At 34.4% G+C, this 17,757-nt stretch overlaps 1 long non-coding RNA gene across 1 annotated transcript; it reads right to left on the bottom strand.

The window, feature by feature from the left end:
- Positions 1-4,552: 4,552 nt before the first annotated feature.
- Positions 4,553-17,727, bottom strand: LOC127866453 (uncharacterized). The gene is made up of 2 exons (XR_008043009.1): positions 17,616-17,727; positions 4,553-6,117 (listed from the first exon to the last, which is right to left on the bottom strand). It is a non-coding gene; the product is annotated as an uncharacterized LOC127866453 (long non-coding RNA).
- Positions 17,728-17,757: the final 30 nt, after the last annotated feature.

Below are 17,757 nucleotides of genomic sequence, written 5' to 3'. Positions count from 1 at the left end.
CATACCATCACTCATAACGATCTCGTAAATAAACCAATAAGTAATTAAGTCTTTTAAATGGCGACAAATGCGATTTCATTATCAACGAAAAATAACTTTCACTTCTCAGAATTATAGTTTATTTAGAATCATGATGCACGTAATAAAAAATAATAATTGATTTGTCTATAGGTCGTTATAAGTAAATAAAAATAGTGCCGGATATGCGCACATCGCGTTACATGATTAATGCATGTCAATGGCAATACCCGTCTCAACCGGACGTCAAATACAGGTTTAATTCACTATTCACTTTAAGACGTTGTGAAGGGTGCATCTGAGAGTTTAAACAGTAATCTAGATTGTATTGAAATTGACATTCATATAGCCTTCAAAAATTTATTTTCTCGTTGAGGCCACAACAAGTTGAAAGCATGTTCATCGGAATTACCGCTGCAATTTCTAAGAATGCCAATCTAAGTTATTTCAGTATTCATTTATTGGGCTCCGAACAGAAAATTAAGAATATATGGAAATATAAAAAATTGGGAGCTGAACAATTTTTTCTTAGGTTTAGCTTACTTAGTAAGATATGACAAGTTGTGTGATTATAAGTCCTATATATCTTCTAATCGGTAACATGTTTAAATACCTAAATCATTCAAGTTTACAGTTAAAATTGACAAACGGACGAGGGTGATATGCAATAACTTACAATGCGGTCAATGATTGCAAATATTGGGTTTTTGTACATAAGATTATTACAATCTAACATGATGCCTTGCTCAGTAACCTCTTGTTCAACCAAGCATTATGTTAGTTGTTGCTATTATTATTTCCATCAAATATATCGGCAATTATATTAAAGAAACTGACCACCAACAATCATGCCCACGAATATTCTTTACTGAAAATCACAGAATTACTTTTTCAATAATACGAAAAATTATCCAACAATTATCTAACTTATGGAGTTCTTGTTAATATTATCAAAACTTAATTAATCGTGTAGTAAAGTAAATTGGGTAAATTGTAGAGTTTTTTATCCAGAATGCTGTGCTATGAAGGCTGATCATTGATGAAGTTGAAGTGTTTGGTTTCATAGTTCAAAGACCAATCATTAACGGTTCAATAGTTGAAGAAATCGCTAACAATGCAGTAAATAATGACCCAGTGCGCTGCTTCTTTTGCATAATTAATTATCTACTGGAATAAACGAACCGTAACGTGAATATAAAGCATACAACTGTTTGAGCTGATGTATGAATATTTTAATGTATCAAAACTTGTGAGTCTTAAAGGGACCGTCAACCACGAATGACGAAAAAAGAAAAGTTCCGTATTTTTTACAATTATTAGTTTATATTGATTAAAATATGGATGGAACTTTTTTTTGGCAAATAAATATAAATATTTTTAATTTTCATCACAATTATGTTATCAAAATATATTAAACTTTTCTAAATATGACATATTTATAACACACAATACCGTGGGTAATTCTGTGTAAAACGGGAACTACGTTCGTCCCAGTAAGAATATGGAGTGCACTTAATAGAGGTGGGAAAATATTAGGTATCTATAGAACCTTTATCATATACATCTGTTCATAACAATATTTTCGTATGTAAAGTGTGTTCATTTGTAAAATAATAAGGTGCATTTTAAATGCATTTCAATGAGAAATAAAAAGACAATTTGAACCTGATAATATAGCAAATAAATATTTGCCCATATTTCATTTTTGTAAAAAAAAATGACCTTTACCAAATTTCGATAGTTTATCGAGAGCGGTCTGATCCATTAGCTGTATCAATTTGGGAATCAGAACAATCAGTTACAGTGAAACAGTGAAAAGGAGCTTTCTCAATTTGCACTGTTATTGTTCACTGGTATAAACAGTGAGTTACAATGTTTTAATACTGACGAAAGCATAAAATAAAAACTGGGGAAATTATCACTGTGATATATTTTCGACAAATTCACTGTTTTAACCTAATATAACTGTTGATGCCTTCAGGCACGTTCTAATAACATTGTAAGTGATTATCGTACACTGGAAAGCAGCATCTTTCAATGATCATACTCCATCAATGCCACAGTGTATGTGCTGTAATTGGCGTGTACGAATACGAATATTACAAACTACAATAGTCTTGACGTCATATTTATTTCTTGCACTGAAGCGTTTGTCTTAAATTATTTATGAAAGTTGTGTTAGAAAAAAAAAAGATTATTTTGCCTTTTATAATACATATGGTATTTGTTTAAAGCGTTACATGCATATACAAACAAAATTATTATCATCATGAAATTCCATGGTGACGATTGGAATGTCAAACTACGTGATGCTAAAAGTATGTTTAACTTAATGAAAAATGAATTGTAGCTCATTTAATCGTTTCTTTTTAAAGTTCAGATTATGCGATTTTTTATATCAAATTATAGTTAATAAGTATTTTGATAGGAATGAAACACACATTTATTCTCTTAATTGCTATTGGATTTGACTTGTAATTTTATGTGGGGAAAACGTATAATACTCCTGGCATAGCGGAAGTTCATTTTATGAAATTAGCATTTTCACTGCACGCAACTGTCATTCGTTTCAGTGGAAGTATTGTATCTAAATTATAATATGTACTTCCTTAATCTGCTGCCTTTAATACGATACCTTGAGGATTTTATGTATTTCGATTATGTAATTTCATCTATTCATAATTCATTGAGGAAAACAAATTTGTAAAACACGTGTGTTTCTGTTTGCATGCGTTTTTACTTTAGAACATATGTTAATGCTACGATGAGACACATCGTTTGGTAGTTATGCATACAAAATACGGGTATCTTCGGTTATTTTCTAATCATTGCACTTACTTTTTTAACGAATACCAGCCGGTAGAAAAACTCTTAAAAAATACAGTTTGACACATGCTTTATTTTTCGTGGAGGAACAAGAAAATTGTATAGCTTTGTTTCTTTTTGCAGATGCTTAAGCATTGAGACTCATGTATGAACAAAAGTGTAAAATAGCTCTTATTTAAACTAAAGAAACGAATCGTTTCATACTAAGAATAAAGTGCATACATTAATGTCAAATAGTTATACAGTGTGTACCTCTTTATCACCTCTACATTTGAAAAACATACAAATTTAATTATTATCAATCTATAGAAAAAAGTAACATATGGTCACAAAGTAATGGGGTTTGAGTTTACAATTAAGAAGATCGGCGATTATATAGACTGATTTGTAATGTTATGCCAGAACAATCAGCTGCAATGCACAAAACACCAAACTATTAGACACATAAATATTCATTTCACCTATATATTAATATTAATGAGGTCCATAGCTTCTTCGTTGCTTCATGAAAACAATGAATTTTTCTAACAGTTTCATTCTAAAGAAATGAAACGACATTGGCTTCTTCAGACTGTTAATATATGCCTCTTAGAAGATGATTCCTAACGAGCTTTGTCGACTAATGACAGTTTCGACCCGGTAATTAAGTATTTAAGCATTTGAAACAGTTGAGACACAGCTTTTAGAAATCCTGATATCATACAAACGTAAGAACAAAAGTAATTGGGAAACATAAATAATTCATATTAACAGATCGAAATTCTATATTATGAGACTCTATGTACAGTGAAAATGCTTTACTGTACAGTAAATAAGCGCAATTGCTGGAGTACGTTTCTCAATAGTTATAATTGCCTTGAGAATAACTTCAGGCCAAGTGAGTTCCATGTACCACAAAATGCATCGCATAAACCGTGCGATCGAGAAAATGACAATGTACTATAGTCAGATTTCTCTTCTCCTTGTGGAGCTTGAGTTTCACTTCGTTAATATTTTATGCTTTTAACAAAATACTTATGACTACATATTACTAGATTTATTTTAGAGTCTTATTAAACATGTCGTTAAGGTTGTATGTGTTTTCCATCAACGCGTTTGTTATCTAATACAACTTAAGAAGGTCGATAATGATTATGTTAATGAACAATAAATAGTTTAAAGAAATTGTAAATTTGTAATTGCGTTCATGGTTCAATCATCTTCAACGCAATTGCTAAATTGCAGCTCTTAAACTTAATCGGATATTGATTTTAATGTAAGAGATATTTGTATAAATTGCCAAACTTCTCCTGTAAATGATAGCACGCCGCTTTCGAATTAGTCATAACTTTTAAACGCTTATTATGATAACTCTTGACAAAAGCGTGTCTATAAGTCTAATTAAATATTTGTGTATAGGTTAAAGTTGCGATTACATTACACATTTCTACAAAACTGTAAAAAAAAAATTAACAAAATAATTCGTCTAAAGCTAACACTTATGTAACTTTTTGTTATTTTAAAATGCAACCAAGTATAAAATGAAACAAGTTTAGAAGTGTCATAAGTAGACCTCTTGTATCCTCACATAGACTGAAAGTTGAGACCGGGAGATGGAGAAAACCTACTCCAATTCCGTATGAGGAGAGATAATGTAATAGTTGTTATATGCTGGAATATGAGTATCACTTTGTAATTGAATGTGCCGTATATACAGAAATAAGAAAGGTGTTCATTGATATTTACTATTGGAAAAAGCCAAATATGTTTAAATTTCTTAAATTGATGAAATCCGAAAATGTTCGAAATAATAACAATATTGCATCATATGTGAACATAGCCTTTAAACTAAGAAACTTGTTTAATCTTCATTATGATTATTCTTAGACAATTAGAATACATGCGTACATAATCATTTGATGTAGATTTATCATGGTCACAACATGTGCCCTATTTTTATACAATTTACTAGTCACTTGACCACTCGTTTGTTATGCACATAACATTTATGTGCTGTATACTCATGGACAATTGTCTATTGTATAAGCAATAAATTGTTATATAATATACAAAATCTGCAGCGACGTAAAACATGTTTACAATTGTTTTAAGAATTCATCCATTTCAGGTACATATTGTCCGTCTTCAGTATACAAATATTTCGAAGGAAGTTGTCTTTTAACAGAATTTTTGTTGTAAATGCGCATATTAAAGCGTTCATAATTTCGCAGACAAAATATTATTTACTCAAAACTTTCCAAAAGTAGAAAAATGCACACAAAAAGATATGTACAGATACAATATATGAACATATAAAAGAAATATATCTGGACCAAACTTAACCTCAGGACGACATTCTTAACAATACAATGATACATTTGTTTAATAAAGAATAAGACAAAATATAAAATTGTTAAAACAATTATGCACATGTGCTTTGGCACATGCTTGTTAACATTGCATATATTTTGCTCGAATTTCGTTATGAGCGTGGTTAAGTCATTGTTATTATTTAAATTATACAAATAATTCCCTGTCATGTGCAGTTGTTATAGACAAACACACTTTTCCAGAAATAAGATGTTCGGTCGAGTCGTGTATGAGGCCGTCTGATATTGAATCATGTCGCCGTCTATTTTTTGGAAAGAATGTCCATCGACCAAACGATCCTCTTCGACATTGAGCGATAATATATAGTAGGCACATGATAATAATTATAAACCCAAACACCGAAATTATTCCAATTTTTATTTCAAATATTAGCTTTTTGTTGTTGTGCATAAGGTGGTAGTACTTTTCCACCTGTGATAACGATCCTGACGCTATCTCGTCGTGAAATCTTAGATCCGAACCAGTTTCTATACCGCTTCCTTGCGAATCTTCCATGGTGGATAAATACTTCAACAAAGCCTAGCTTAATAGCATAGTAAATGAGAAACTTCTGGGGTGGCTCAATTGTCTCTTACTAACTGTGTGAGAATTAAATAACAAAACAACACATCGACGACTTCGAATATGATACTCCTAAAAATGAAAAGTCGTTTTGCTTGTCTTCCGTTTTACATGCCTCAGTTTTAGTTTTTTCAGTAGCATTGTAGTTTAACTGACGTACTTTGTACTAGCTCATTACATTCCAGTGTTGATAGCATTCGCCCAGCCTAATCCGATTTGCTAGCAATTTTCACACAGCGATCGGTGATTAAACATACTATAACAAGTTGATTTATCTGCCATCAAACTCCAGTAAATATTGACTTTTAGTCGTTTGTCTCCATTGGCTCGTAAACCATGTCGCTGAAACATATATTTTGATTATTCATGCCTGACTAATGAGTAATAAGTCGTACACAAATGATCATGTAGGATAACCATTTTAAACATACTACGGACAAATACGAAAAATATATCTCAGCTAGTAAACAGTAGATATGAGATCAATATCTCAATGGTAATACATATAAATATTGCTGTAACTGTTGGTATAAAATTCAAAATACTTATTAGATTTATTTCAATTGAATAATTTGGTTTTATGCGTAAAAATAAAGCAGTGTACGCACATATGATAAAAGAAGTCAAAACCGATTTTAGTTAATCATAAATTTTTAAGTGTAGTACTCTCTTATTAATTCCATAGAAAACATGTGTATACCATATGAATACGGATCGCTTAATCATCAAATGCATGTCCGTATGTGCGATCACGGAAGTCAAGGGAAAGTTATGTGGACATCTGGTTATGTTCATACTACTTTCAACTGCACTGGGCTTTTGAATAAGCTTGAAATAAGTAATGTTTATTATACAATGAAAAAATGAGCATTCGATGACGCCTACAAAATCATGCTTAAATAAATTAATTACATTTTACATGTTAGCATAGGCCGTAAGATAAAAATCCATCTTTAAAAAAAACACAATAATTTAAAAACATTTGTAAATCCCAACACCACTTTCTTACCTTAAAGCACATATTCGTTAAGTTCCGTCATACTATATAATGGTATACCAGAAAAGGGAATCGTTTTTCGCGACTTTTATGCCATAACTGATCAGAATGCCAACAAGCACATACGTCTGGGTATCCTAAATCAATAATTGGCACCAGCTATTATTGATACAATAACTGCCTTCACGCCAAGGCGTCGCTACGGTGTCCCGACATACTCTGAAATATTAATGATATGCTGATTCCCAATTGCTGAATATTGACTGCCTGGAACAGTTCATTTCTCATAAATGCTGTTGATTTTATATACCAAATATTATAAACGGTGAAGATACATGTACCTTATGTTAAATTCATCATAACAGCAATGTAAAATTCATCATAATGTCCACGCTTGTACATCTGAGTATGTTCTGACGGAATAAAAACACCACTAACATTATTTCGAATCAGGTGTGATAAGTGTTTATAAAACCTGTCTGACCATCAAACTGTTTAAGACATTTATTCTAATGTCATCCAACAAATTTGGAAACAACAAAGACCTTATTGTGAAGGCATTTTTAATGCTGTTGATGCACGTATATTTTTCCAACTATGCATTTTTCCCGCGCCATTAATAAACTGATTATTAATGTCATGCTTCATTGGTGTAGTAAAAGCCTATAAATTGATTTCAAGACATTTAGGAATGGTTGTTGGTATAATTATAGCTGATCTATGATACTGCATTTCCGCTTCTAAATGGGAATGCTTGATATAAAAAGAGTGACACTTATTGATATATTTAATTATGTTCATGTATAGAATCATATCATTCCTTTGGAATATCAATGTGATATAAATTCTAACAGATGGGTATATTTTTAAATGAGTATATGAAACGTTGTGTGAATTCTTGTTTGAACGAACGCATTACGTCAACCAATGATCTGATATATATCCGATACAATTGATAGTTACAGCCGTCATCAGGGAAATTATGTGAAATAGCATTACCGCATTCAAATATGAGAAATGTATCATGATACTTTATCCCGAAATTTAATACTCTACAGTCCGAAAGTGGCAAATGCTTTCATCGAAGCAGTATTACAGGGAGATGATGTAAATGCAATTGTGTAGCCATTACAAACAATTAGATTATCACACCAGATATGTTGTATACAGGCTGAATCAATAATGACGGCGATGAAGATCAGTTTCGCGGTCAAAGTTTGACTTTTGATATTGACCATGGTCTGAACAAATCGGGCCTATTATCTTGAAAATCAAACCTTTGTGGGGGAAAAATTCCAAATAATTTCAAAATAATATTATCATATCCTAAAGGTAAGACCAACTCGCGTTCAACGACAATAATGAAAAAACAAGATCTTTTCCATTCATACAGTCCTGCAACGGCTTCTTTGTAAAGTTTTAATGAATGTTTTGTTCTTATTTAAGTGAAGCTTTTTATTACAAATGTTTCCTTTTTGATGTCGATAAACATGTTTTCTTAAACTGGAATGCTTTTCGTAGTTCAGAAAGGTAACACGTCGATAATTTAATCGTTAGTATACCTTGTAAAAGTTTCATTTGTTTTCAACCCTGCAAGGGTTACTTTCAAATTGGTACGAATCATGTAAACAGATAGATCGACATTAATGTATATCGATTACAAACGTGCCTCCCCATGCGCATCCTTTGATGGCACGTTGTCTTTACTTAAGATTTGCCTCCTGGTGTCTTGTGCTACCGAACAATCAGCGAATAATTTGTTGATTGACGAATGATCGACATTTTCTCAATGTGCTTAATGAATTTGCAGCTCACTGACACTGAAATATTCATATGGCGATGTTATTTCCAGTCCTCGAAATTTAGAAATTACTATACTTGTTATATGGGGATAATGCGACGTGTTTGCTGATATATGGCTTCGTCGCCCCAATGAGGGTTGATAGAGTGCATTACCAACGCGGTTGTGCACGACCAAAAGAGCACATATCTTCCCGCGAGTTCAATGACTATCCGTCGCGGCACTATTTAAACGAGCTTATTTTTTGCATCAAATAAAACGTCAATGTGAAACAATCTTTAATAAAGGCTCAGAAGAACTGGTACCAAAACAGCAATCAACAAACAATTAGTTTCATGCAATTAAACAGTATTTACGTTTCGGTTTGTATAAATGTGCAAAGAAATATTCAATGATGCAGAGTTGTTCATTCGAGAAATTCGAAGTATTGCAACAGATAGGCGTGAGTATAAGCTTAGTGTTTTTAAGTACACAACATTTGATAAATGGTCCTATTTTAAGTTTATCAGTATACATAAATTAACTTCCCTCTTTCATATTTGTGTGTTGGTTTAAAATTAAGAAAGTAAAATGTTAACGTTAAAATCGCAAAGATCCAATTTAAGATAGTATTGGAACAATAACCTTTCCACCATATTGTTAAAATTAAATCCATTTAAAAAACAGACAGCTACATATATAGAATGACACCAAAACAATTACGTGAAAAATATAGAGCGCAGCTTTATCATATTATTGCATTGTGGTGTAAATTAAGAAGTGAATCCGTTTTTGACGACATTCCCGGTATTCGTGTCAGGTGACACTATTTATTTTATTACTGCTTCTTATATACAATTATCAACTCACTGTCTACTTGGTGAACTTATTACATTACTAGGAGTCAATGCTGCTCACCTGTACACTAAAATTATATTAAATGTTGTGTTTAAACAAGATATCTATAAGCTTAACGACTGTGTTATCTTATACTTTATTTTGATCTTTGCTGTTAAAATTCAATGTGGATAAACGATTTGTGCTCCCGTTACCTAATACCGAACAATTCCAGCTCCGTCAGCATTGTGACAATTGTTATATTGCTTACACACCAGTAGCTCTGTTTCAATAAATATTCGAAAAGTCTTCACACGCGTTAAGTCTTGATATAACCTAAATTATATATTGGTAACGGGATATACTGTCACGGTATACAGCAATCCCCACGTTTGTATTTGAGCCTGTTGTCACAATATTGTTCTTATTGTTCTTGTAAAACGGCATTATTTTAGGTACGCTTTGTTTGATCACAAAATGCGGAATCAATGTTTTATAAGTGCATCAACTTTTAATACAACATGAACAATAAGCTTGAATACAACTATGTCACAAATTCCAAGCACGAATAATTACTGTTATGTAAACTGTCAACACAAGGTTCAAACCAACGATATCATCAAGAAGTGATTTTCTTGGTTCCTGACAAACATGCGTTGTAAAATAATCAATTAAATGCTGCTCCTAACACCCGAGCGCAACAGACCATCCCGGATTTCGCACGATTTAAAAACAAAACCCACTTATCCCTCGGTACACGCTACGCCTGTCTATAATATCAACCAATCATTGGCGTCGCACTGAAGTGCGGCGACTAGTATGTAATACGTTTTTTTTCGCTTATGGGAGGAGAAGTTATTTAACGGATCAATGCATATATTTTTGTTTTAAGAATATCTTGCATAGTGGTGATTTTTTGTGTAAATTAGTGTAAATAAGTACTGCATTTGTGCCTATTACATTTACTACAACATTTATTGCCAATAATGCAAAGCTAATTCTTTCAATAAATAACTGATCACAGGGACTGGGCAATAATAAAAAATCATAGGTACTGGGCAAATACGCGAACCGGTGAAACTTTCTGGTTTTGTTTAAAAACAAAACATAATCAAAGTATATTTATTTTGTGTTTTTTCTAACAATAGCGCAGACTTTTGCTGTTCGAGTTTTGGTTAACGCGTATTTTCTTCAATTTTACAAGACGACAGCGATTACACGGTTTATTGCTTTATTGAGAACCGTTACACTACAGTCACTCATTAATATCTTAGTTAGAAGGTGATTTTTCAAGCGGTTCCGTTGTGTAGTGGTTACACGCTCGCTTCACGTGAGAGGTCCAAGGTTCGAGCCCCAGTAGAATCAAATTATTTTATTTGTGTTCTATGTTAACTTTTTGTTTTGATGAGGGTGTGGGTGGGGGGGGGGGGGGTTCGTAAACACACGAACATTAAAACCTTCTTTGTTCCACTATCCTAGCAACCACCTAGTTACTAATAAAGGCGCTATAGAGCGCGAAGCGCGACACGTATTATTAATTGTAATAATGAGTTTTGATAAAGGAAGCAGCCGCTTATCAATGAGGAGCACCCCAGTCTCATTACTATCAAGTCCTCCTACAGGTTTTTTTAAGAACCACATATAGAAGACCGCATGCCTGACCCGTATATTGCCAGTGGTATGGACCCTTTGGTATGGACCTTTAAAACCGCTCACTATCCAGCGTTTTAACTTCCGGGTTTACATTTAAACCGACTATTAATAGCTTATTAATATCTTAGTTAGAAGGTGATTTTTCAAGCGGTTCCGTAGTGTAGTGTTTACACGCTCGCTTTACATGTGAGAGACCCAAGGTTCGAGCCCCATTAGAATCCAATTATTTTATTTGTGTTCTATGTTAACTTTTTGTTTTGATGTAGACATTTTTGTTTAAATAAATATGATGTTTTATTATAACAATTTTTTGTTTTTATTTTGCCCATGAAATATATGTGTGAGAGGGTGGGGGGGGGTCGTTAACACATTAAAACTTTTACAATGTTTTCATATCAATGAGTACTCAACCCCTATCGTAAATAAATGAGCAACGTAAGAATAAGTGCAGAATCATCTCCCCTTGAAGTTGAGAAAAATATTAAATTAAGCTTACAAGATGAAGCAGATTTTTTTAAAACCTACACAGTTCTGTTCCATTAATGAAAACTGCTCACGGATGACAGTAAAAAAAAAGGAAACCAATGTTAATAAAATGAACTATGAAATATTTGGGGGTTACAACACAAAATCATAGATAATGGTTATTTGGGGGTTATAACACAACATCATAGATAATGGTTATTTGGGGGTTATAACTAACACAAAACCATAGATAATGGTTATACCAGTATTTTTTTCTATTTTGTTTAAAATAATCGGCCAATATATTAATATTTACAGTAGAAAAAAAATCGTTCCATGTAACTTCATTGAGTGCCTTTTACACTGAAATTCCCGACGCCCTTTGATGCTTTGCATCAATACTTATCTTGTAGCTTAATTAAAATAACAACGGTTGATACTTTGTGTGATTTATAAAGGATTATAAATGGGTCAGCTTTATTTGTACCAGCAGATAGTTGTTTTTTCCAATAGGTAACTTTTTCGGGATACACTTATTTTTGTTTTAAATTTTATTACATTTTTTGACAAACATATATTATTTATCATCAAACCATTTAAAATAAAAACACACACATTTGTTTAGGTGCTATGACAAGCAGGGTATTTTATCTGACCGGGCTTTCTACACATAGATGAAAATAGCAATGCTACTGACGAACTGTATGTCTGCATTTTGCAACCGAGATCAACCTCAATGGCACCATTTAATATGAAGCGTCGAGCCGTCAGTAAACGTTGCGACATCCTTCCAATATATCTATGAACTGAAACTACACTTAATGTTGTAGGACAAGTCGTTACACGTATAATTAAACCGGCACACATTTGTGGCATGCGAATATTGCAATATTATTAATACACATCAGACGGAGAGCATAAACTAACAATCAAACAAATGCGCAATTTAATTACACCATTCAAAAGGACAAGCGTTAGCCCATGGGCACCATGGCCCGAACAACCCGCCCGCCCCCGCAGATGCCCAAATCGCACATAGGACGCCCCGAATGCACATCCACCACGCCAATCACAAAAAGTGCGAAACGTGAAATATTAGATTGTATAAAAAGAGCTGCGATATTTGCAAGATTTATCGACCATCACCAATCAAGAGAAGTGCACATGACTTCATGACAACCCCAAACAAAAATCGGTGGTAGGCTTAACCGCGAGCGGGATACGCAACCCTACTGCGATTCTTTCTTGTGCTTTCTTTTTTCTTTTAATGGCAGTGTCACGTATGATGACCCATGGCTCTAAACCGTTGTCTATTTATGTGCTTTAATCAACTCCTGGAACCTCTAATGTTAGAGAAATCTGCTAATAATCGGCTATTTCTATATCGAAACATTTTAGTATTATTCCAGAAAACCATGTACACAGAAATGAAAAACAAGAGCACCGCCTTGCGGGTGCAGACCGCTCATCTATTTTTCTTTTTAAATGTGTAGGGACCTATCTCAATTTCAATCACAAAGGAGGGAGGGGTGGAGTGGAGAGGGGTGTATAGTGTGGGGGTGTGGTCATTTATTACATTATCTTCCAAAAATGCAAAAAAAATGCAAAAAAAAAAAATTGGGTGGGGGGATTCTTGGGTGAGATGGTTGGAGGGTATTTCAAAAATAAAATAATAAAAATAAATATTTGTGTTTTTTAACCATGTTTGAAAAAAACAAGAGATGTATTTGTCAGAAACACAATGCCCCCTATTGCGTCGCTTTGAAAATGTTTATTGTTGTTTTTTTTACCTTTGACCGTGAAGGATGACCTTGACCTTGAACTTCCACCACTCAAAATTTGCAGCTTTATGAGCAGGCCGCTTTGATATATTATTTGTTTGACCTTTGACCTTGAAGGATGACCTTGACCTTAAAGGATGACCTTGACCTTGAACTTCCACCACTCAAAATGAGCAGCTGCATGATAACGCCGCTTTGAAATTATTATTGTTTGACCTTTGAACTTGAAGGATGACCTTGACCTTGAAGAATGACCTTGACCTTGAACTCCCACCACTCAAAATGTGCAGCTTCATGAGAACGCTGCTTTGAATTTTTATATATCTTTTTTACCTTTGACCTTGAAGGATGACATTGACCTTGAAGGATGACCTTGACCTTGAACTTCCACCATTCAAAATGTGCAGTTGCATGAGAACGCCGCTTTGAATTTTTAAAAAAAAAAAATTTTACCTTGAAGGATGACCTTGACCTTGAACTTCCACCACTCAAAATGTGCAGCTTCATGACAACGCCGCTTTGAACTATTTTTTTAACCTTTGACCTTGAAGGATGACCTTGACATTGAAGGATGACCTTGACCTTGAACCTACAACACTCAAAATGTGCAGCTTCATGATAACGCCTCTTTAAAAAAAATTTATGACCTTTGACCTTGAAGGATGACCTTGACCTTGAAGAATGACCTTGACCTTGAACTTCCACCACTCAAAATGTGCAGCTTCATGATAATGCCGCTTAAAAAAAAAATATTTGTTTTTTTACCTTTGACCTTGAAGGATGACCTTGGCCTTGAAGGATGACCTTGAACTTCCACCACTCAAAATGTGCAGCTTCATGAAAACGCCGCTTTAAATTATTTTTTTACCTTGAAGGATGACCTTGAAGGATGACCTTGACCTTGAACTTCCACCACTGAAAATGTGCAGCTTCATGAGATACACATGCATGCCAAATATCAAGTTGCTATCTTCAATATTAAAACAGTTATAGCCAATGTTATTTTTCGGACGGACAGACGCCATATATTTGACCATTGACCTTAAAGGATGACCTTCACCTTTCACCACTCAAAATGTTCAGCTCCATGAGATACACATGCATGCCAAATATCAAGTTGCTATCTTCAATATTGAAAAAGTTATGGCCAATGTTAAAGTTTTCGAACGGACAGACACCATTAATTTGACATTTGACCTTGAAGGATGACCTTGACATTTCACCACTCAAAATGTGCAGCTCCATGAGATACACATGCATGCCAAATATCAAGTTGCTATCTTAAAAAGTGAAAAAGTTATGGCCAATGTTTAAGTTTTTTTCGGACGGACAGACAGACTGACTGACACTGACGGACAGTTCAACTGCTATATACCACCCTACCGGGGGGAATAAAAATTATTTTTGGGGGGGGTGGGGGTGGGGGTTATAGTGTGAGGGTGTGGTGGTCATTTATTAGATGATCTTTAATTTAAAAAAAAAATAATGGGGGGGATTGAGGGGGAATCGGGGGGGGGGGGGAGAGACGGGATTCGGGGGGGCGTGGGGGATGGTTTGGACTGAGTCAATTGTGGTATGTCAGGTCAGAGTTGTTTTGTCAAAGTATCAATCGAATCTAAACATAAATAAAGAAGTTATGGCAATTTTAGCAAAATTTAATAATTTGACCTTGAGAGTCAAGGTCATTCAAGGGTCAAGGTAAAATTTAACTTGCCAGGTACAGTACCCTCATGATAGCATGAAAGTATTTAAAGTTTTAAAGCAATAGCCTTGATACTTTAGAAGTAAAGTTGATCTTAACACAAAATGTAACCATATATTCAAAGTTTCTAAGTCAAAAAGGGCCATAATTCCGTAATAATGACAACCAGAGTTATGCAACTTGTCCTTTATTGTCCCCTTATGATAGTTTGCGAGTGTTCCATGTATGAAAGCAATATCTATGATACTTTAGGGGTAAAGTGGACCAAAACACAAAACTTAACCAAATTTTAAGTATAAAGGGCCCATAATTCCGTCAAAATGCCAGTCAAGAGTTACATAACTTTGCCTGCACAGTCCCCCTACGATAGCTAGTAAGTGTTGCAAGTATGAAAGCAATGGCTTTGATACTTTAGGAAAAAAGTGGACCTAAACACAAAACTTAACCAAATTTTCAATTTTCTAAGTATAAAAAGGGCACATAATTCTGTCAAAATGCCAGTCAGAGTTACATAACTTTGCCTGCACAGTCCCCTTACGATAGTTAGTAAGTGTTGCAAGTATGAAAGCAATGGCTTAGATACTTTAGGAAAAAAGTGGACCTAAACACAAAACTTAACCAAATTTTCTATTTTCTAAGTTAAAAAAGGGCACATAATTCTGTCAAAATGCCAGTCAGAGTTACATAACTTTGCCTGCACAGTCCCCTTATGATAATTAGTAAGTGATGCAAGTATGAAAGCAATAGCTTTGATACTTAAGGAATAAAATGGACCTAAACACAAAACTTAACCAAAATTTTCAATTTTCTAAGTTTAAAAAGGGCACATAATTCTGTCAAAATGCAAGCCAGAATGATCTAACTTTGCCTGCCCAGTCCCCTCATGATAGTAAGAAGGTGTACCAAGTTTGAATGCAACAGCATTGATACTTTATGAGAAAAGTGTACCTAAACGCAAAACTTAACCGGACGCCGACACCGACGCCAAGGTGATGACAATAGCTCTTTTTTTTCAAAAAATAGATGAGCTAAAAATAGTGCATAACTCGTATAGTCGTTAATGTCTGGAACCAATACCCTTTCTATCTCAAGTCATCCGTCTACTCTCCTAAAACTCGCTGAAACACATAAAACAATATTTACATTTAAACAAACAGAGCATAAATTAAAATTTAAAATGCTTTCAATAACGTCTACTCTCTACCCTGCTTGCCTGTCGAATGACAAAACCTACAAATCTGTGCACGAGGAAATCTTGATTTCCGCACCATTGAACATGCACCACCTTCAAAACCTGTATGACCAGTTTATTCAAACACACAAAGATAATAAATACACATATACCCATACCCAGTCATTAGGTAAACACTGCATTTGGAAAAAAACGTGAGCGTCGCAGCTCGAGTAGTCACGATCTGCATTCATCCTTTTCAATGTACATGTATGCAGCCTTTTGTTCGACTGTTTGAGATCTATCTAGGCCAACCTAACATAGATCGTGCATACATTTTAAGGCATATGTGACAGCATCGCGATTTTTGTAAATGGCGCTTCAAGTCCTGCGCTAATCTTTTTGTTTGTCAAATACGATGTTATACACGCATATCGGAATTGTTAATATGAAGTAATATATTTCAAGGTGACAATGCGATCGCGTGTTCGCATTGAATTACGCACAAATCGTGACTGTAAAGTTGTTGGGTTTATAAGTCATGGAATTATGTGTTTGGTTTCATTATATATTTTGTCATGTAAAATGAAATCAACCTTTTGTAATCATATTAACGAAGCACAAGCAAAAGAGGAAACTGCAGTTTATCAAACGAAATGTTCAGAGCGAGGTTTATGCGGATTGGACCCAACATGTGACTGCTGAAGTGTCAACATGGTTTCAGTATGGTATTATAGTCATATAAGAAGAACTGCGCCCCCCCCCCCCCCCCCCGCACCCACCCACTATCGGTGTTTATTTTCAACGTACCATTTTCGAAGACGGTCGATACATCATTTGAACAAAATTATTATTGCCATCAAGTTTTATGAAGCCTCAACTTAAATGTAGCCTCTAGAGTGTTAACAAGGTATCTAAATGGCTGTATATGGAAAACTGTCACTTTTTTGGCGGAAACGCCGGAGCCATTTTTGAACGAGGCCTTGATATCATTAGAATAACTGTTCTGCACATGTTTCATCACGACTGAACCCACACATTAGACTTCTAATTGTTAACAAGGTTTTAATGAAGGTACAAAGGTCAAACTTTTCCACCCCCTGGAGACCATGTTTTTTTAAAGAACCGGAACCATTGCCGAACTCAGCCGAGATATCATCAAAGCAAATGTTCTATAAAAACGTTAAAGAAGATTGGACAAAAATGTGACCACTAGAACGTTAACTGGCTTTTATACTAGTGACCTAGTTTGTGACCTCACGTAACCCAGTTTTCAATGCTGCTGAGATATTATTGGGAGAAATAATATTACCAAGTTTCATGAAGATATGACAATAAATGTGGCCTCTGAAGAACTATGTTGACGACGCACAAAATACAAGGAACAACTGGCGACCACAAAAGCTCATATCAAGCACCATGTTTTGAGCTAAAAACATACCTCAAATGCTTACCATGGCTGAATGGGTCAAGTTCCACACAGTTACTACTACCCCGTACCCCGGGTACTTTGTAGTTCACTTCACCGTACACCGATTTTCAAATGATACTTTTGGGTACTCTGGTATACTTACAGGTATCCCATCTTTCCTAATA

This window comes from Dreissena polymorpha, chromosome 2 (assembly GCF_020536995.1).
Source record: "Dreissena polymorpha isolate Duluth1 chromosome 2, UMN_Dpol_1.0, whole genome shotgun sequence".
In the NCBI taxonomy this organism is placed as follows: Eukaryota; Metazoa; Mollusca; class Bivalvia; order Myida; family Dreissenidae; genus Dreissena; species Dreissena polymorpha.
This window is presented reverse-complemented; position numbering and strand designations above follow the sequence as displayed.